At 28.8% G+C, this 23,636-nt stretch overlaps 1 protein-coding gene across 1 annotated transcript in view; it reads right to left on the bottom strand.

Annotated features, from left to right (window-relative positions):
• ss (aryl hydrocarbon receptor spineless) overlaps positions 1 to 23,636 on the bottom strand; it is a 678,242-nt gene that overhangs the window by 196,694 nt on the left and 457,912 nt on the right. The gene's annotated exons all lie outside the window — the stretch shown is intronic.

The following is a 23,636-nucleotide window of genomic DNA, read 5'->3' as shown; positions in this document are numbered from 1 at the left end:
TTTTAATTTTTAAGCAAAGTTTAATGTAATTACCTTTATTTTCCATTCTCAAATTACGTTTATTAATTAATTTATCTTGTAATATTTAAATACTATTTATACATTATTTCTATTATTAATACAAATTTTCTACGCTGCTCTAATTGTAACAGGTAATACGAGTAACAATTAATAAGGGTTTCCTTAGACAGATTATTAAATAAATTTTTAATCACCCATCGACAAACCAGTTTTAAAGAAAATTAATCCTCAGCAATATTGAAGTAAAGCTTTCGCTCAAAATTTTGAAGAGAATGTTTTAGACAAATTAAAAAAAGAACTGTTCAAAGCATTCTTATTACATCAGAACAACTAATTTCTATATACTTAATCAAAAGATGCAGTCTATTTAAGTTTTTCTTGTGTAACAACAGTAAAAATGTCTTGTTTAGTTTTAAAATCAAAATTTAAATATTGTTACTCAGTTATAAAATGTGTTAGTAATTTAATCATTTATCATAATATTAGTTTGTTTATACAACAGAAGATGGAGAAAGTATAAATTTATTTATATACGTTATGAATAGCTATATATAATATTTTTAAGTAATTTACTAAGCTCTAAAAGTAAAAATCACATATCTATATTATCTACTCTTAGGCAGGTCCCTGACACCACAATACTTCTCACTTCCTTTGTCGCTACTCTTCTTTGGAAATTTCACTGATCCTTCTAGCACTGTTTTAATTAATCCTTCTTTTCTTATTATATGTAGCAGTTCATTAACTTTCTCTTTGAAGACTGTTCTGATTCAGATTCTATTTTTGTTACGTCATATTTCAAATGCCTTTTAGCCTTTCTTATTTACTTTTTTCTTAATGTCACATCCATACAGAAGTTTAATCTAAACGTATTTCTTTACAAAACGTAACTCTAAATCTAAACAGTTATTACGTAATAATTGTTTCTTTCAATTAAATTTATCTATAGTTATTTTTATTTCGTTTTGTTTTTGCAATTTATTTATTAACGGGTTAAAAAAGTATCTTTAATATTTTACTTCTACAGTTCTTTTTTCTTTTATTGGTTTCTTTCTTAACATTCAGCTAAATTCCATATTCTTTGATAATGTCTTGAAATCAAATGTTGAGCTCCATGTCCTAAAAATGCTATATAACAAGTGTATGCAAACTTTATACAATTTATTATTTTTCCTTTCCGTTGATCCTTTTATCTCTTTCTAGAACAATGTAAAACTTTGTAGTTATAATGTAAACATGAATATTTATTAGTATGTTTTTTTTTTGTCCAATCAATTTTCAGTGGTTTACGTCTAATATATTCCCTCATGAAGTTAATTTTACATATTCTCATTGTTTAAAGAATTACTTTACCATGATTGCCTATTAAATTTTAAATTAATAGATTATTAAGTCTAATAAAAAAAAAAAAAATAATGAAATAAAATTACATCCTAAGGTAACGCTTTTACGGATAAAAAGATTACTTTATAGGTTATATGTATATACTTTTATACATATATATGTACACCTCATATTAGTTTATATAAACTATATAACTTATAATTAAGTAATCATTTTGAAATGGGCAATTTATTTTAAAAATAAAAATATACATCTTTTTTTTTTTATAGAAAAAGTATAACAGTTTTGTAGAACAATTCAAAAATAATGAACAATAAAACTGTTACAAAGTTTATACACAAAACATAAGCTATAATTATCGACACGTTTTTATTTTATATTTATAATTATATTATAATTTTCATTAATTATTGTTTATTTATTATAACCAACATTTATTTATTATTTTTTTTAAACAGCTTGAATATAAAAAGTGTTAAAAAAAATTGGTATAAAATAATTTAAAACAAAAAAACAATACGAAGCTAGAAATGTTTAAATAAATGTTTTTGTTTGAGCATTGTAAATAATTAACGGTATTTATTTTATGATTCATAATTATTATTGCCTAATCATTTAATATTTAGATTATTATCTTATAACTTCCTTTTCCGTTTTAAAGCAGCTGCTTACATTTTTCTTCTTTTTTTTAAACAGGTTTCTTCTTTAAACATCATTATTAATTATAAGTTACAAGTCAATTATAGGATGAAAATAAAGTATATTAAATTTTAAAACCAAAAAAGTTTTTGATTTAAAAAAAGTATTTTTTAAAATATCATTTAATTTAAGTACATTAATGTATTTATATAAATTTTATACTTTATTAAGTGTAATATTTTTGTAATATTAAACAATAAGTTTTGTAAACAATATACATAAACGAATACAGCTGTTTACTATTTTTTATTGGCTGTGTTTTTACCAATCTTTATTTTTACGTACAACTATATTTTTTAAAATTCGGAAGCAAGGTTTGCGATACCAGAATTTGAATAGTATTGGATTTTGTTACTAATTTGGATAATTTGTTAATAAACAAAATTTTGTTTAAATATTGCAAATTAAAAAATAAAAATATATTCTGGAGAAATATGATGTAACTCCTAAGCTTTTATTTCTAATAATTTTAGATAAATTTTTAAAAGAAATAATGTCGTTTCCGATAATTAAAAGAGCATTCTGAAATCACTTAAAGAAAATAATAAAATTGAATTAATCTGCTTGAGAGTTCAAAAAACTACATACTTTTTTTTAATAAATCGCCGACTTGTTACAAGCCGGTTACCAACATACGTATCATTTCATTTGATTTGCTTTAACGTACAAATAAAATTTTCTGTGTAATTATATTAATAATAGGAATAAAGGATTATTAATACAAGGAATAAGGCTTTATTCCTAGTATTAATATAACAATTTTTGGAAATTTCTTAAATTATAAAATAATTTATAAAAAATAAAAATAAAAACCGACCGACAAATGATAGTACTAAAAAGTTACAAATAATTATACAAGTATTTTTATTTATTAGCTACAAGTTTTTAAAACCATAACTATTTTTAAAGTCGGTGCCAGCCAACGGGTAATAATGAAATTGTATTATAACTATAATATATGTATATTATATATTTAAAATATGGGTAGGTCTTCTAAACGCGCTGCTCAAATGAGACCGAAACGTTTAAAGAAAATTTTCCCAGAAAGGAATGATCGTTTAAGGAAAAAAAGAGAAAGAAATGCTATTTATTTCCGCACATAATTCTCAACACCGAGAATGTAGACTTAACAAATGAGAACGTAAAACAGTAGATTCTTACAGAAACAAAATGTGTACAGAGTCATGCTCATCCTGTCAGTTTAATGTACAAACGTTTGTCAAATGAAACGTAATAGCAATATTCTTACCGCCTTGGCTTGATAAACAGGGTAGGAAAGTTATCGGAAGCTGTACTCATAAAATTGATGACGAGACTATTAGTTTTAGAATGAAAGATGTTGACCGTTTCGTAGCCATTTCACCAGTTTGTACAACATTCCAAGCGTCAAAGAGATGAGGAATGCTACCTCTAATATTAAGCTGGGCTGTAACTGTTCACAAACTGCAGGGTAAAACTCATGACAGGGCCGTGATAGACCTCACCTTGGAGGTGATTGGAGATGAAGAAACATTTTTTCCAAGGGGCAGATTTATTCGCTCTTAGTCGAGTTAATACTTTAGAGGACATCGTCTTGTCTGATTTGGACCCAATTTTTTTTTGACTTCAGCAGTTTGACTGGTTTGATGCATCTCTCCAATATATCCTATCTAGTGCTAGTCGTTTCGTTTCGATATACCCTCTACATCCTAGATCCCTAACAATTTGTTTTACATATTCCAAACGTTGCCTGCCTGCACAATTCCCATTTACCTGTTCTTCCAATATCAAAAGACTATTCCAGGATGCCTTAAGATATGGCCTATAAGTCTGTCTCTTCTTTTAGCTATACTTTTTCTTCTTTCTTCATCAATTTGCCGCAACATCTCTTCGTTTGTCACTTTATCCACCCACCTGATTTTTAATATTCTGCTATATTCCCACATTTCAAAAGCTTCTAATCTTTTCTTCTCAGGTACTTCGATCGTCCATGTTTCACTACTTTATAAAGGTAAGCTCCAAATATATATTTTCAAAATTGCTTTCCTGATGTTTAAGTTAATTTTTGATGTAAGCGAATTATATTTGTGACTTAAAGCTCGTTTAGCCATTGCTATTTGGTATCTTATATCGTTCCTGCTTCGTCCATCTTTAGTAATGCTACTTCCAAAATAACGATATTCTTCTACCTCTGTTGTCTTCTCTCGTCCTATTTTCATATTCAGGGGTCCGTGTACTTCATTTCTACTAAATTCACTACTTTCGTTTTTTTCTTGTTAATTTTCGTGTGGCGAAGTTCTTAGCATGTGATAGTCCATGCCATTCATTGTTTCTTGTAAATCTTTTTTACTTTCCGCCTGACTTACTATATCATCAGCAAATTGTAGCATCTTTATCTTTTCACCTTGCACTGTTACTCCGGATCTAAACTGTTCTTTATTATAATTAACTGTTAGTTCTACGTAAAGATTAACAAGTAACGGTGATAGGGAACATCCTTGTCTTACTCCCTTTTTTATTATTTTTTCTTTCTTATGCTCTTCAATTATTACTGTTGCAGTTTGGTTCCGGTAAATGTTAGCAATTGTTCTTCTATCTCTATACTTGAACTCTAATTTTTTTAAAATTTTGAACATTTTATTTCAGTCTATGTTATCAAATGTTTTTTCTAAGTCTATAAATGCCTTGTATATCGGTTTGTTTTTCTGTAATCTTCCGGCTACTACTAATCTGAGCATTAAAATTGCTTCCCTTGTTTCGGAATATTTCCTGAAACCAAATTGATCTTCTACCAATTCTTCCAATCCCCTCTCAATTTTTTTGTACATAATTCTAGTTAAAATTTTTGATGCATAAGTAGTTAAGCTAATATATCTGTATTCTTCACATTTATCTGCTGCTTTCTTTGGCATCATGACAATAACGTTCTTTTTGAAGTTTGACAGAACTTCCCCTTTTTTGTAAATATTACACACCGTTTGTATAATCTATCACTTCCTCACCTGCACTGTGCAATTATTCTGTAGGTATCCCATCTATCCCAGGAGCCTTTTCCCCCATTCAAATCCTTTACTACTCTATTAAATTCAGATGTCAATATTGTTTTTTCCTTTTCATCCTTGTCAACTTTCTCTTCTTCCTCTATAACACCAGTGTCTAATTCATTTCCTTCGTATAACTCTTCAACATATTCCACACCTATCAACTTTTTCTTTCGTATTATAAATCTGTGTTCCATCTTTATTTAACACATTATTAAATTTTAATTTACGTGCCACAAAATTCTACTTAACTTTCCTGTATGCTCCGTCTATTTTACAAATTATCATTTCTCTTTTCACTTATAATTTTTTAATCCATTCTTCTTTTGCTAATTTGCGCTTTCTGTTTATAGTATTTCTTAATTGTCGATAGGTCCTTTTACCTTCATCACTAGCATTTTTCTAAATTACTATATCCATCAGCTGCCATATATTCTCTGATATCCAAGGTTTTCTACCAGTTCTTTTTGTTCCGCCTAAGTTTGCTTCTACTGATTTAAGGATTTCCCTTTTAACATTTGCCCATTCTTCTTCTACATTTTCTACCTTATCGTTTTTACTCAGACCTCTTGCGATGTCCTAAAAAATCGTCTTTACCTCCTCTTCCTCAAGCTTTTCTAAATTCCACCGATTCATACATTATTATCACTAAGTTATGGTCGCTATCAATGTCTGCTTCTAGATATCCTTTGCTGTCGACGAATTGAATTCTAAATCTTTGCTTAACCATGATATAATCTATCTGATACCTTGCAGTATCACTCGGCTTTTTCCATGGGAATATTATTCTGTTATGGTTTTAAAAATTGGGTGTTGGCAACTATTAAGTTACACTTCGTGCAAAACTCAATAATTCGGTCCCTTCTTTCATTTCTTTTGCCTAGCCCGTATTCACCCACAGTTCTTTCCTTGACTTTTCCGATGCTTCCATTCCAATCTCTATTATTAAATTTCATCCCCTTTTATATGTTTAATCGCTTCATTAATTTCTTCGTATACACATTCTACCTCATCATCATCCTCTTGGGCAGTTGTAGGCATTTAGATGTTAACAATCGTCCGCTACAATCGTAGCCGGTTTCGATTTTATCCTGATTACAAAAATTCTATCGTTATGCTTTTTGAAATACTCTACTCTCTTCCCTATATATTCTTGTTCATTATGAAACCTACTCCTGCCTGCCCTTTATTTGACGCTGAGTTAACTGTTCTGAAATCACGTGACCAAAAGTCAATTTTATCTTTTTTTAATGATTTCTTTTTATGCACTTTTTCCAAATTATTATTTTATTTTTATTATTTCAAATTAAGAAAATTTAATATAATAATAGATTTATATTATATCTTTGTTTACAAATTATTCATATACCCTGAATTAAGGATGTTTATTTGATTACTGTCCTAGCACAAGCTTATCTGAAATGTGAACTTCAAATGAAATGGTGGAGATTAATGAACAGATGCATAGAATTTATGAATGCCAATTTTTATAAACAGAAAAACGAATGCGTCGACTATTACTAATTCAAGATCTTTTTATGAAAGACAACGACAAACATTATAAATTTTACTTCTTAGCACAATATAATTTTAGTTTTCTGGGTTCTTTAATAAATTAACAAAAATGTCGATTCTATATCTTGAACAATTAAGGGAATAAGTAGGTTTATCCGGTAGTTTTTACGAGAAAAACAACGCTTTAAGAATTTATAAAAAATATATTCAAGTAAAAGTTTCGAACAAGCTAAATTTATTAAATTCGGGCGGGTTAACTTTGGAAATAAGCATTTTTTTTATAAAAGTCTCTTTTATAATATGATAAATTTTGTAAGTAGTTCAGTTGTAGGATTTTTTCTTCAGTATTGGAATTGTGTTCAGGTACAACATTTTTCACTTGTTGAAAATTTCATAACATACAGAGTGTTTCAAAAAAATGTATACACAATTTGAACTGTCATAGAAAATTTACTTTCCTATTTACAAGGTTAAATTTCTAAGCTAAATGTTACGTTTCCTTAACAGGTGGCAGCGTGGCACCCTCACGTGAGATTGATGTAAGTGCTAATAGTGTGCGACGCATTCTGAAGAAAGGCAAGTCGCGTGTGTACATTCCAAGGCTAGTGCAACAGCTAAGTGACGACGATCGAGATCACAGAGTAAAATTTCGTGAATGGGTTCAGGAGATGGTTACACGTAAACCGGGATTTATGGGTAGCATTGTTTGGTCGGATGAAGCACAATTCAAACTTAATGGCACTGTCAATAGGCATAATTGTGTGTACTGGGCTGAAGATAATCTCCACATTATTGTTAAAACGGCTGTGAAAGTGTGGTGCGGTTTGTCTCCAAGGTGACTCATTGCGTCTTTCCGAATTGAAGGTACTGTAACTAGAGAAAAGTACCTGACAGTGCTTGCTGATTTCATTTTACCTTCCATTCGTGCAATGTACGGTAAGACAGGTTTTATTACCAACAAGATGGCGCCCTGCCGCACTACCATAAAGGATGTGCGAGCATACCTGGATCATAACGTATCAGATCAGTAGATAGCATCCAGGGGATCGATCAACTTTCCTGCACGCTTTCCAGACCTTACGCCGTTCGATTTTTTCTTATGGGGCCAAGTAGAAGATGAAGTGTACCGCCGTAAACCACGTAATCTGGATTCACTTTGCGATGAGATACAAGCGGCTTGGGTAGAAATCCCATTGGACACTTTGGTGTGAGCTACAGAATAAGTAGTGACTCGTACTCAGAAATGTATCGATGCTGAAGGCTACCATTTTAAAGATTTAATTAACCAATATTTGAAACATTCAGTTTGACCAGAATGTACACTTATTTTTCAAATTGGACTGTAGCTTTACATTTCCCGGAACTTTAACACTGTAGGTAGGAAAATAAATTTTCTACGACAGTTCAAATTGTACACATATTTTTTTGAAACACCAGATTTCTTCTGCTTGGCTGGAATCAAAAAGAGCATCTATTCATGAGTATTATATATATATATAATAAAGTATTTTATAAAAGAAAGTACAAGTAATTTATTTTTCTTATAAATGTCACATAGGATGTTTACTAATGAAAAACATTGAATAGGAAAGTTTAAGAAATACTGTGAATTAGTCTTTGGAATATATTCTGGTCAAGTAACGCGTAAACTCTAACTTTTGATAAGAATATAGGAGCTGTGAAGGTAATGTGTCGATTGAATGAAACAGTATGAGTTTCTATGGGCCAGGGAGGTAGTCCTTTTGCTGAGGACGTCTTGGCCCGGTCACACGCAACAGTAACTAGGTCGGGAGGTTCTGATGAAGCATTAAGGACCCTCGAGGTTTGAGGGGATTGATGCGCGTGGGTCGGGGGGTATGCATGGGGGCATACTTGGACCCCAACTATTAGTAGGGACGAGGAAGGTAGCCCTCCTGAGGCGAGGCATCACGGTATCCAAAAGCGGAGGTCGTGTTGCTTCAGTGAACCAGGAGGGACCCCGTTGGGAAGGTCCAATGGTTGGACAATACTGAAGGGTAGTGGCTAGACATCGCCGCGTCACATAAGGTCAACCGAGGCAACGTCTTCTAGGCGGTTACCGGTTGGCCTTGTTAAAAAGAAGAAAAAAAATTATTTTCTATACACTTAAGGATAAATCCGTTAGAGTGCGGGTCATATGCTCTACAAAAATTCGCTGGTTAACATTTTATTAGCTGTTTTTTTTTTGTTTTTTTTAATGTACTGCATTTTTATTTATTTATTATTTTTGAAATTAATTTTTTATCTTGGTCTGCTTTACTTACATAAATATAATTTTTTTTCTTTTTAAATAATGTATGTGTTGCTATTTTGAAATATTGAGCTGTAATAGTATTAAATATTTAACGTTACGACGAATGGTTATGTAGTATAAAAATAAAAATAGTTGAATAATTCTAAAATAAAAGCAATATAAAACAACAAAAAACACTGTCATTTTTTTCATATATATTTTTATTACCTGTAACCCCTTCTTAATGTAAATTATTAATTATTATTCCGATTATTTCGTATTTATAATATAATTCTGTGATATTGATTTATTTTCCCAGAATAAGAAATTTCATTATTTATTGTTCTCGCTAAATGTGTTTAACTTGATTAGACTTTATATATGAATTATTAAAAACGTTTACATTACCTAGAAATTGTATCTAGCGTTTCTTCTGTGTTATAAATTGTAAAAAAAGTTACATAATAGTTTATAAAATAACTAGCCAGTCCGGGCTCGCTTCGCTCACCCATCGCGTTTGCTATTTTCATGATTGTGATAAATTTTTGCATTTATATGCTCGTTCAACCTCCACGCGCTGATCTTTTTGGTTTCTTGTTCTCGCGAAACCCGCTATGCTTAGCGACACTTAACGATCATCCTAGATTAGTTCTCAGAAGGCATAATGAAAAAAATTGAAGAAACTCCATTAAAGGAAGAAGGAAAAAAAAGGATGAATAATGAAAGGGAACGTTATGTACAAAAAATAAATTAATAAATAAAGAGAAGAGGAAACAGCCAAGAAGGAAGTATACAAACTTTGCAAATACTTGAAGAAAAAACTAAATTACAAAAGACAGAATAGTAATAACTATAGAAGGGCGAATATTAAATATTTTACAGATATTCGTTAAAGAAAAAATCTGATGTGGACACCATATGACTTCCTTGTACGCTTATTAGGTTACATATACACACTGTTAATAATTATTAATAAATCAATATATTTAAATTAAAAAAAAAAATTAAAAAAAGGAGATCAAGTCTGATTCCCTTCCCTTGTAAGATTCAAATATTTCATTGATTAAAATTTTATTTGGCTGTAACTCTGGAACCAATGAAAATAAGTACAACTTATGATATATCGTTGAAAAGCTCTCAATGAGGGCTCATTACTGCAGTTAAGAAAAATTACAAAATCCAATTTTTTTTGGACTGAACAATTTGAACAGTCCTAAATCCAAAATTTCAACATCCTACGGCTAATCGTTTTTGAATTATGCAAGATACATACGTACGTACGTACAGGCGTCTCGTCGAAACTAGTCAAAATGGATTCAGGGATGATCAAACTGGATATTTCCGTTGAAATCTGAAAACCGAAATCTTTCGCGATCACTACACTTCCTATACTATACTTCGTACAAGGTCCTTGTACGAAGTAAAAAATAATTACTTCTTTTACTTAATTATATTTCTGTTGCCATGGTAACAGAAATGTAATGGAGAAAAAGGATAAATATTTATTTCTTTAATGATTATTTTTAATTCACAACTTCACAACTTCACAACCAAATGGGGTAAGGGCCTTGATCTATAGCTTAAAACCTTCCCTGAAATAACACGCATATATCCTGAAAATTTGAAAGAAATCGGTCAGTTGGTTCTCGTATGGTACGGTTGCAAATAAACAAAAAGACAAAGTTTCATATTTATATAGAAGATTTAGTAAAAGATCTATTAAAATTACTTTTAATTGGAATTGAATACTTGACAGTGGCTACCGGCGTGTGTTGGTGGTTGGGGGTTCAATTAACCACTCGTCTCAGGAATTGTCGGACTGTCTGTGCAAGACTATACCTACTTTACATGTTATACATATCATCCTCATCAAATTAGGTCTTAAGGTTGCTTATTGGGAAAATAAAATATATAAGATTTAAACATGATTCTGAAACAATTCACGATAAATTTCGTAAATAGAATAGAAAGAAAAAAAATTACTTTTTCCTTTAATTAACAATAGAATATTAAATTATATTTTCAGTTTTAAGTAATTTTTAATTTTACAAAATACCCTTCTCTTCAATTAATTACCGTAAAAAAATTATTTTAAAACCGCATTATCACTAGTTTAATAAACATTGTAGCATAATTTACTCATAAATATAATTTTTTTAATATTTTTTAGTAATTATCTTATACCATTCAATTAAAATTGTTGCAGTCTTTTCCTTTCATTCAAATCAGCTTCTAAACAAAGAAAAATTCCCATGTATAATGAAATCAATTAAAAATATTTTTATTTTATGAAATAATCATAAAATAAATGACATCGGGTTGGTCAACCGCTAGACCAAACTCGTTATAGCAAATCAGCTGATTTCGAAATCGAGAGTTCTAAGGTTAAAATCCTAGAAAAGGCAATTACTTTTATACGGATTTGAATACTACTTGATTGGGGATACCGGTGTTCTTTGATAGTTGACTTTCAATTAACCACCCATCTCATGAATAGTCGACCTGAGACTGTACAAGACTATTACTTCATTTACATTCATACATATCATCCTCATTCATCTTCTGAAGTAATACCTTACGGTGGGTTTAGAGGCTAAACAGAAAAGATAAACGGGTTATCATTTAAAGGTAAAATTAAAAAAAAAGTATATATATATTAAATAGTTTAGTTAAATTGAAATTAAATGACGACAAACATGATCACTTAGTATAAAACCATTTATTCAGTTAACTGGTTTTTTTTTTGTAAGCATTCTCAATTTTATATTTTGCTTTCCACTAATCTATAATAATTATCGATTGATAAAAAGGTTAGTATAAACGTATTTAAATATATAATTAAGTAGGTATACAAAATAAATTAGATAAATCTTATATATATATATATTTATATAAAAATGAATGTTTTTTTGTCCCGTATGTGATCCTCTATCATTCATCCATGCGATGAAATTTTGGTGAATTGTTGTGCGCACGCCCGCGAAGGTTTCTGAATTAGTTTGGACCCACTAGGTGAGGCTGGAGTTGAGATATTTGGAAAAATTGTATTTATGGTCCGATTTGGCTCATATTCAGAATATATATTAGTTACGTGAAAAGAAATATTTTTGCGAAAAATGGAAAAAGGGAAATAAGAAAATAGGGAGGGAGAAAGGGAAAAAGGGAATATGCGAAAATGGGAAGAAGGGAAAGGTAAAATTTTGTGAACTTCCCTAATCTTCAGTTTTTTAATGTTTTATCAGACTTTCATTTAATCAGTATATATATATATACTCAAGTCTAGCAATTTCGATGCAATGCCGGGTCAGCTAATAATAAAGCGCCAGCCTCCGTGGCGCGAGTTGTAGCGTATCGGCCTTTCATCCGGAGGTCCCGGGTTCGAATCCCGGTCAGGCATGGCATTTTCACACGCTACAATTGTCATTCATCTCTCATCCTCTGAAGCAGTACCTAACGATGGTCCGAAGGTTAAAAAAGTAAAAAAAGCTAGTAATAAATAAAATAAACACTGAAAAAATTAAAATATATTAATTTTTTTTTTTAATTTTGAATTTAAAAAAGATGACAGAATTTAAAATAATTAATAAAAATTTATCAATTTTTTAATATTTACTATTAACTTCAAACATTAAAAAAAAAGTATTTCAACTGAAAATTTATTACTCTTTTACTTTTTAATTAAAGAATTTTTAATTTAATTTTTTGGTAATATTTACTTAAAATTTGTTAGTTTTATAATAACTATTGTTTATTTCAAACTGGGTAAAACTACAAATAATTCTGTTCATATAAAAAACAAGTTGTTCGGAAGAAACAGAAAAGTGATAAACCAATACCTTGATAAAAATAAAAAAAAAGGAATACAGATAACGTAAAAAGACCTGAACCAAAGTTCTTTTGAATAGGAATTTAGTTAAATGCATTATCTTGTTATCCTTAAATTTTCCAACTAATATTCTTCATTATAAAAATTATAATAGGCTGTAAATTATAGTGTATTAAATAACGTTGAAAAAAACGAAAATTACCGTAATATCGTTTAAATAACTTAATTTCTGTTTGAAAAATCTTCCACCTATTTTAGTTTGATGATAGTATATTTGAAGAACTTCACGTCGATATTATAAAATTATGTTTTGAACAAAATAATATTTATGAGTAAATTAATTTCATTAAGTTCAATACAGTAATAAACTCTTGTAGGGTATTTATTTTGAACGAAACTAAGATAATAATGTATAATATATATTTATAAAATATAAATTTTACAAGTTTATTAATTTTAAAAATTTATAAAAAAAATTTTTAGATGAAATTATATATTAATGTCACTTTAAAAATTCGTTTTTGTTTGAATCTACTTTTCCGTAGATTCACTAATTTATTTAAATTAATTATGTTTTAATACTTTTGGAAGATTTTTATTTCAATATGGAGGATGAAGCTGACTATAAATAGGTAAATCCCTACTTGGAGTTGATTTTTTTCTTTTTGTCGCAGTGTGTTTAATTTTCAATCTGTTCCAATTTTCCGGAGTTATAAATAAATTTGAATACAAAAAAAAAAAAAAAATGAAGTGCAGGGGTTTCCATTGAAATCTCTCAAAGAATTGTATATGTATACGTATCTTATACAGTACAGATAAATGCATAGGGAAAGATGAATCCAAAGAACACTGGTAAAGTTCACAACATAAAAAGCAAAGAAAACACCAAAAAAATAGTATTATCAATTGCAAACAGAATAATTAAACAATGAAAAAAGAATAAAAAAGTGGCGACAAGAAATTACGAATTTTGATGATGCACAACATCCTAGGGTAGCCGATTCACCTCAAATCTTTGAAAACTTACGGAGCTAATATATGCAGTTGCTTTAGGGGTCTAACGTTCATGCTTTTATCCAGGAGGTTAACGGCGAGCCAGTTCACATGTTTATTTAGGCTAAGTCTACGCATGTTACGTTTGCGTTGAGGAGGAGTAACTGCCCTAGAGTTTAATTTTATGGCGTTTTCATCCCGCATGTTAACAGCGTACGATACCTAGGACTGCATCTGGATCGTCTTCTTACGTATAGGAGTCATGTCAAGGGAAAAAGGACGCAGCTTAGCATAATGTTAAGCATTATTACTAGATGTACGGGTTATTAGGCAGGGGATCGCAACTATCATTAGCTAATAAGTAAATTCTGTACTCAGCCGTGCTGAAACCTATTTGGATCTACGGAATTCAACTGTGGGATATGACGACCGAGAGTTACATTGAAGTCGTACAGCGTTCAAGAACAAACTGTTGAGAAATATAACACAAGCGCCGTGGTTTGCGAAAAACGCTGAAATACACGATTATATGGAATTGCCAACCGTTCGAGAGAAGATTCGGCGATTCGGTACAAGATATAAAATTAAACTGAACAAACATGAAACCGAGTTGATTTAGAACATTTTTCTTAACAGATTTAAAATCCTATTAAAATTAATCTGTATGTTACCGTGAAAGACCGTTATCTGGCAAATGTCAATATTCTCCGGTGAATGTTCATATATTACAAAAAACGTCGGTAAAAGACCGAAATATTTACTTATTCGGACATTCGCCAGTATAAGTCGATAAATACAGATAATAATTTTATGATAATAGTATACATTTTTTAGACACGAAAATAACAAAGATTATCGTGATAATAAACTAAACATTGATAGTTTTACGAAACTAACAAAGTAAAATACAATAATACATTATGAATCCTTTCATCCTTAGAACCAAAAAATGGCTACATTTAATGCTTTAATAGTTTGAGCTTTAAAATATGAAGATATAAAATTAAAAACCCAAATAAATAATATTAAGAACATCGCGGTAACTAACGGATATAATAAAAATTTAATAGATAAATTACATAATAGAATAAAATGCAAAATTTTCATAAAAGATATCATAAAATTAATCAATAAAAATAACGATAACAGTTATGCTAAATTCGAATATAATATAAATTATAAAAAGTTTAATAGAATATTTAAATTATTTTGTTTAAAAATACATATATAACGAATAATAAAACAGATCCATCTGAAATTATAAAGACCGGGAATAAAATTAATTTAGAAGGATAAAGCGTATATAGTTTAAAATGCGCGGGTTATGAATTAAAAAAACATTGGTAAGACCAATCGATCTTTTTCAGTTAGAATCCGAGAATATGTCAATGATATAAAAAAAAAGGTCAAATAGAAAGGTCTAATTTTGCTAAACACATTATCAATAATAACCATAATTGTAATCCGGAAAATTTTATTAAAATTCTTGTTTTTTCAAATAATATACAAGGTACTAATAACTTAGAAAAATACCATATATATCTTAATAATAATAAATTAATAAACACGATTGATGACAATGATGTATTATATAGGCAAGTTCTGAACTATAACTATAGAGTGGGTTGACCACGCCGTTTCCTTTCAATTTTACCATAACGGTGGAAACTTTTATTGTGACTGGACGCTAAGTCGACGTAATTTTTTAAAACATGATGACCACTGTTTTACATTTTAGATAACCTCTTACATACGATGAATGAGATTTACTTTTTTTATTTTAATAATAATATAATTTTTTTTTTTTTTTTTTTTTTTTTTTTTTTTTTAGTTCTAAAGATGGATTTGGTATCCGAAAGAAATTGATCACATATAAAAAGTTGTTGGTAAGTGGTTTTTATAAATTATTATTATTATTAAACATAGATAAGCTCTGGCGGGATTCGAAACGATAACTAGAAATTAAAAAAAAAATCATCTAAGATGAATTTGATTAATCGCTTCCAATGCTGGGAAATAACTTGTATATTTAACTTTAATTAAACGAGTTTAGCGGGCGAAGCGAGCGTAGGTTATGTTTAGCTTAAATTTAAATTTAATTTTTTACGAAGGCTTCTCATAATCTATTTACCTTATAGACTGGTACTGGATGATCTTTTTTTTTTTTAATTTTAGTTATTTCAATTCCCACCAGAGCTTCTGTGTTTGTTGACGTATACCGTCGAAGGTCCGAATGTATAATAATATAAACAAATATTTCGGTCTTTCACCGACGTATTTGGTATGTGTCGACATTCACCGTAGATTATTAACATTCTCTAATTTAGGTCTTTCACGGTAACATTTACACTTCAACACGATATTTCACTGTTTGTTTCTCTTTTTTCGTAATCAGGTAAAATATATATGTTATATCCTGTTAACTCGTAATATTTATTTTTTAATTTTTCTATTATCTGTAAAACAATTAGGCTTATACTGCAGATATCGCCTAGCGATCTTTATCGACTATAGATCTCTTTATTATTATTTCTCTCCATCTCACTTATTCCTAATTGATAGAGAGAAAGACAGAGAAAGAGAAAAAACGAAAGTAACATGATATTAAGACATTGATTTTTATTTGAAACCGTGCCGAGGGTGCGGTCAACAATAGCGTGTTCTCAATTGATATATACACTTCCGAAATTAATTGTTATTGTCTACATTAATTAATGATATAATTTAGAATTATTTTTATTTTTTGAAAGCATATTATATATATATTTTTATGATAAAGTTATTTTATCCATTGATTTATGCCGTTTTTATTTATTACACAATACGGTCCCCACGTATCGAGTACAATATGAAATATATTGTTAGCCAAATTAAAAATATAATTCATTGTGAGGCCAAAAAATATAAATACTGTTTTAAAAATTATGACTTAATTTATATATATATATATATATATATATATATATATATATATTTATTTTTTTTAACTAACGATAATGATCAAAATAATAGCAATAATAATAAAACTGTAAATTGTTTGGACCGGACTGGAAGTAATTGAAAGTTTTATTCATAAAATAACAAGTGAAATTCTTTCACATATGTAGCAACTATCTATATGTACTGAAATGTGTTCGTGTTTCCTACACATTAATACGGTTTGATATCTTGAACGTTTATGTGGCAGTACATATATATACACAACATATTACAATGCATTTTATTGCGTGAAGCAAACTTATACCTGTGGCATACATATGTATATAAACGAGTACGTTTAAATATATATATATATATATATATATATATATATGTATATATATATATGTATAGTTTTTGTATACGCTTTAATAATAGAAAATTGATTAAAACGAATAAAATCGATGACAGATGTCGTTTTTACATAATAATATATTAATAGAAATGTTGTTTATCTATAAAATACCTGCTAATAATTTGTAGTTGTATTACCTTGCAAAATTGATTGAAAATTTAGTCTTGCAATGAGAAACAACTTCATTTTAAACAATTTTGTTAAAAGAAAACAGAATAATGGTTTGTGTAAAATATAAATAAATATTTTATATAACTAGTACCGTACTTGGTCATAATAATATCGCCTATAGAAATAGGTAGGTTAATACTCTGAGTATAAAAGGGTTAAATTACTTCGTTAAACAGGAATTTACGTTGTATATAATTTAATGTTAATATAATTTATATATGCAATTAATTTTAATATATTGCCAACAGATCAAGCGTGTTTTCTTTATTTTGTTTTTGAATAACGTTTATGTACATATTTCAAGAAATTCAAGTACACATTCACTCGCTGTAACTGTCCCTTTTCTCTTTCTCTCTCTTTATTAATTCACTGTCTTTGTCTAATTCTCTTGTTCCGTTCCAGCTTAGTCTCCTACTTTTTTTATTTTTTGTATCGTTCACTTTTATTTTTATTCTCTTGGTTGTTATAATATATCATAGATAGAATATTGCTATCGATAAAATTATTACTCTTAAGATTTCTCTATTTCTTAATGTTTTGGTGATATCCTTTATGAATATACGGGCTATAGAATGATAATTCGAAGTTTGTAGGATAATAACAACAAATGGTATTATACCAATCTGTATTTTAATACATATTGGTACGGTAAAATATCATACCGTGTGTTTCAAAATGAAAGCTATGTAATATTTCTCAGCACGTACATTGATTAATTGTAAATGAAATGAAAGATCAATTCAAACAGTTTTAGCTGTGTGTAAGCTTATAACCTATTTCCTGTACCTTCCGCTTGAAAGCGCTAGTAGCAAAGATGGTGACGCTCCGACAGAAAGCATTTGAAAGCCTGTATTTTGCAGTTTTCAAAGTGTGATTATGTGATTACTATTTAACGTGCGTTCCATTTGAAGTACCGTTGTGATCACCGAGTGACAATAACATTCGTAGATGGTATTAGCAATTCGAAACGTCTGGCTGTATTTGTAAAGGAAAGAGTACAATGTTGAACGTGTAAGAGAGTCTTTTGTGCGTAATCCTAGGAAATCTGTTAGGAAGGCTAGTCGTGAATTATCAATTCCAGTGACGTCTGTGTAGAGGATTTTAAGGAAACGTTTAAACTGCGTCCATATCGTTTACAGATATTACAAGCTCTAAAGGTTACAGATTATGGTTTGCGTGCTAGCTTCGTAAATGAAGTGATGCACTGTGTCGATGAAGACTTTCTTTATCGTGTCGTATTTAGTGACGAATCAACATTTCTATGCTAATGGAAAAGTAAACACTCATAATGTGTGTATCTGAGGATCAGAAAATTCTCAAAAAATATTACACTATGAACGAAACTCATCAAAACTGATTTTTTTTGTGCCGTATCCCGAAGGTAAATTTATGGACCGTTCTTTTTCGCGGAACCATGTGTGTCTGGAATATATATCTTGATGTGTTACAAATATTTCCTCAATTGCATTGCGAACCACAAAACGTTATTTAGAAACAACATGGTGCGCCTTCTCACTGGCATAAAGCTGTACGTGATTCGTTGAATGAAATTCTCCCCGACCGCTGGATTGGTCACCGGGAACTAGATGACAGGGCTTGTTTGCTGTGGCTTCCATGTTCTCCCGATCTGAATCCGTGCGATTTTTTTCTTTGAGGGTTTATTAACAAGTGTATATGTCACCGTTACTTGCTGATCTACTCGACTTGAGACGTGATTGAAGCAGCTGTCCCATCGATTAATCCAGGCTTGCTGATTAAAGTTTGGGATAAACTTTCCTATCGGCTGGGTGTATGCTGTGTAACGAATTGTGCTCATATTGAACATTTATAAAAAAAACTATTTGAGTTGTTTCATTTTATGTATAATTTATCAATATAAGTGAAAGTTAATAAATATTACATAACTTTAAAACCCTGATATTCATTTTGAAACACACGGTTTTTTGTATATATTTTAAATGTCATAACCGTAAATAATTACACCTGAAACTTTTAATAGCTATTTTAAAGAATAACAAACATACCATGTCAGACTAACAGAAATAGGTAGTGAATTTTGTACTTGTATTTTATTTAATCAATTCGTAACAACTGGCATACAACAGCGGAAAAAGGTAGAGAAAAGTTCATACGTTATACCACAGAACATAAAATTTTCTTCATTGTCAGAATTGAATATATTTTATCAACCGTATTGGTGGAAATTGATTTAAAATAAAAAATAAATATGAGAAAAATAGATTTTTATTCATTTTTACAATATTAAAAAAATTTTTTTTTTAAATTCTTCGAATAAATTTATATATTTTATTTTAAAATTAAGAAAATATTATGCAAGATTGTGTAACAGGTAAAAAAAATATTTAGTAAGAATCAACTTCTGAACATAGTTTTTTGTTTCTTATATTTTTAACTACAAACGTAAAAATATCATGTTGCTAAATACGTCATTTTTATTACGTATACTAGTATTAAGGATGAGTTTTGATTTTTTTTTAAAACCAGATAACAATGAGGAATCCCCACTAAAATAGTACGGAATACGAAAAACAAAATGTCACTGTAATAATGGGTTACTGCAGACGATCAAAAGTTACCTCCATTCTTAATATTAAGTAGGAAAACATTCCCAAAAACGAAAATTTCCCTAATGATGTGATAATGCGTGCTCATAAGAAATGGTTGAATGACTTCTAAAATTATGGAAGACTGGGTAAATGCTGTATGAAATATAAGATTAGAAACTCTCCAAAAATCTAAAAATATGTTTTAATGGTTGCATCAGAAGGATATTTAGAGGATTCAGCGAAAAATAAATTAAAGAAAGTAAATTATGACTTATTGCAAATCCCGGGTGGTACGACCAGCCATTTGATGTTTACACTTTGAAGTCTTTCAAAGACCACGTAAGAAAACAATACGAAAACTAGTTATATTTAGCAAATCATTCTCTAACTGCTTCCGGAAAAATAAAAAAGCAAGTTCTTCAAAAATAGCGTGGAATAAAATCCTGTATGAAATAATATCTCACTCCTTTAAAAATTGCAGCATCACAAATGCCATGGATGAAACAGAAGACGATATAATGTGGTATACGATATTCTTAAAAAGCTTCCAGAGATAGTAATGATGGTGAAAGTAATTGTTTAACTGATTTTAATTGATATCTATTCAATTTAAATTATTTATAAGAAATTATTTTAGTGTTTTTATTATTTATAGTTAAATTTCATTTTTTACTAGCTTATCAAATTATCTATTTTTTTTTTTTTTTTTTTACAATCCTTTGAAGTAATTCTTATTCATTTGTCCGTAAAATTACGTAAATAATTTTAAGCTAGCCACAGAGAAACTAAAATTTTCATAATAAAGTTTAATAGCTTTTAATATCAATTCCCAATTAATTTTGATATGTTTCATATGCTACGAATTACATCACTTTACGAAAAGATATATTAATTATAATTGAACCTTCAGCTGATTCGATGAATTAATAAGTAAATACTATTCTTATTTACGGATATAAAACTTTATAATACTTATTAAGTTCAATGAAAAAGAGTTATTTCTATAAGGAAGGAAGGTGGTACGAGTCCTAGAAACGGAAAATTACGAACTAAAAGTCATCTCATTATAACACTGTTGTCGATCGAAGTTGTTATATTTATTATAAATGTAATTAACTTATTTATATTTATAATATAATGAATCCAGAATAGACTTCTCAGAACTACTGAGAAGAATTTTTAATAATAAAACAGATTACCAGCTTGTATATGAAGCTGATTTTATACAAATTTAAATAATCATAATTTAAATAACCTACCTACTATTTGAAGAAAAATAAATAAAAAGAGATTACAATTTATATCTCCAGGTGTTCAATCTATTTTTACTACGAGTAAGTCTATTTTATTAAAGTATATTTTATTACCTTCTTCAATCTGATTACTACTACTCCTGTTGTTATTATATATGTTTTTTTTTTAAAATGTGAATTAAATTTTTAATGCTCGGAACAAAAAGTAAGTTCCGGGTTCAACGTGTATTTACCACTATCGATTGATATGATTTTAATGTCACGGAAATTAAAACAATGACTGTATTAGGTTTATATTATTTACTACCTACAAATATGCAATAAATTAAAATAATTGTCACTGTTTCTATAACAATAACAATGACGTAACGGGGAATTTATTTGCATCATTTTAAATGGAAGGAAAATCTATGAATGTTAATAATACAAAACTTTAATTGCACAGAAAATTAATTTTCACATAAAATAAAAATTTCCTTTTTACGTAACATTACATCTTTTTGGTAATGTTTCTAATTTTGTACGATAATCGTAAAAAATTATGAACAGTTGATTCATCCAATATCGTAGTGATAAATTTCGAATAATATAAGCCTAGGATAGTTGTGTTTTTCGTTTTTGATAATTGATTATTATATATTTTTTAGCGCTGAATCGGAAAACAACCTTCATTTTTTCTCATCACGTCAGGATTTTTCACAAATCGCAAATTTCAAAAGTTTTAAAAAATTGAAAAGTTACGAAGATGTGATACAATAAAATACATATAAAACGTTTATTTTAAATAATAAATTAATACAATATATTCACTTTTTTAGCTTATACTATGCATTCTTATAGCTAAACAGTTGAATGATCTGAAAAAAGAGCAGGGAATCACTGACTCCTTAATTTCTAATGAAAATTGCCACAAAGTAAGCCTAATTTCTATTATAGTGCATTTTTAAATTAATTTATTTTTATTTATTTAATTAATTTTTATGAAGTACGTCATGCCTTTAGAAACCTCTCCCTCTCTTCATCCACCGTTAATGATGAAATATGTAAAATACTTACAATTTTATTCCATGTGTTGTAGATTCTTTGGACGGCTTATACTCTGCTTCGCGCTTTTCCTTTTATGTTCTCTATAGAGTTCAGCTCGAGGTAAATCCAGAAATAATCTGCCATCATAATAGTAGTAAATTTTCCACTTAATTTATAAGTGGAAAAACTCCACTTTTCTGATGAAATTGAATCGATTTCTCCTTTCTTATACTGATAAAATATCTCTCACCCATTTCTTCGCTAACGACACCCAGATTTTCAGGAAAATAGTCCACATGTGAATTTAGGAAGTGAACCTTCAAACTCATGGAAAAGCCTAAATTTTTGTACAGCAAATTTTTGTTACTCTGGCAACAAGGCATGTGGTGTCCACATCAGATTTTTTTTAATGATTTATACAGCAGTGAGATTGGTGAGGTTTGAACTATGGTAAACATTCTGGCAACAGTGAAGCATTGCTTGGTCTAATGTTAAAAACAAATTATTTTATAAATAAAGTGTTATTTTAAGGGCAAATAATGTTATTTCTGCAAAAAATGCTCTATAAATTTTGCGAAAATTAATAAAGTTAATAAAAGTTACTTTTTGATTATTTATAAAATTAAAAAGGTTTCCTTTTTTGGAAATGCTTAGTACGAGATTACTGTATGAAGTAGGCATACGTATATTTTCATGTCAAAGATAATATTTTTCACGTATTAATTAAGCATACTTACCGGAAAATATTAAAATAGTTAAAAAAACAGCCACATTCTCAGACTAAAGAATATATATATATATATATATATATATATATATATATATGAAATTTTGTAAGAACTTCAGAATATAACATTTTCAATTTTTTATTTACATTTTTAGTGTATAAAATATCCTTTATTTTAATAAAATTGTTTTAAAGATTTATAGAATTACTTAAGGAATAGTCGAGGAATATTAAATGTTACTGACCCAAAATTATTATTATTATGATTTGTAACAATCTAGTTTGTTTTATATTTTTCGATAAACCTAAGATGAAATGGTACCACTTTCAAAATTAAATATAAATTTACTTATACCAGTCAAGTTTTAATACGTAAAAAGAATTCGGTTTTTTCATTTCCACTTAGAAAGCTAGCAGTACATTGGTTTTTCAAAAGATATTAAAGTGAATTTCATAATATAAACACTAAAAATAAATTTAATTTGAAGGTGTTAAAATTAGTGGACATATTTTGATTTTAGTTTTGCACCACTTTCATAAATATATTAAAATCCCTATCGTAATGTATAAATTGAATAAATAAAAAAAGAATCAGAGTTTTTTAAATTTATAAAAAAAAGTTGGTTACTTATATACCAGATTTAGATTAGTTTCCTATTAAGGTACAATTAGATTTAATATAATATTAATTCTCACCTCCATTCATTTCTAATTTCTAAGTAATATTTTTATTAAATTACATTTTTAATAAATGGTACGTAGATTAATAGGTACGTAGATTTTAACAAAAAAATTCCCAACTTCACCCCAAAAGGGGCTATGGTTCCGCTCTATGACTTGAAATCTTCCCAGGGATAACAGACGAATGTACCCAGAAGATATGAAAGAA

Source organism: Lycorma delicatula, chromosome 7, assembly GCF_047948215.1.
Source record: "Lycorma delicatula isolate Av1 chromosome 7, ASM4794821v1, whole genome shotgun sequence".
Classification (NCBI taxonomy): Eukaryota; Metazoa; Arthropoda; class Insecta; order Hemiptera; family Fulgoridae; genus Lycorma; species Lycorma delicatula.
Note: the sequence above shows the minus strand (reverse complement) of the source record. Positions and strands in the feature narration are given on the sequence as shown.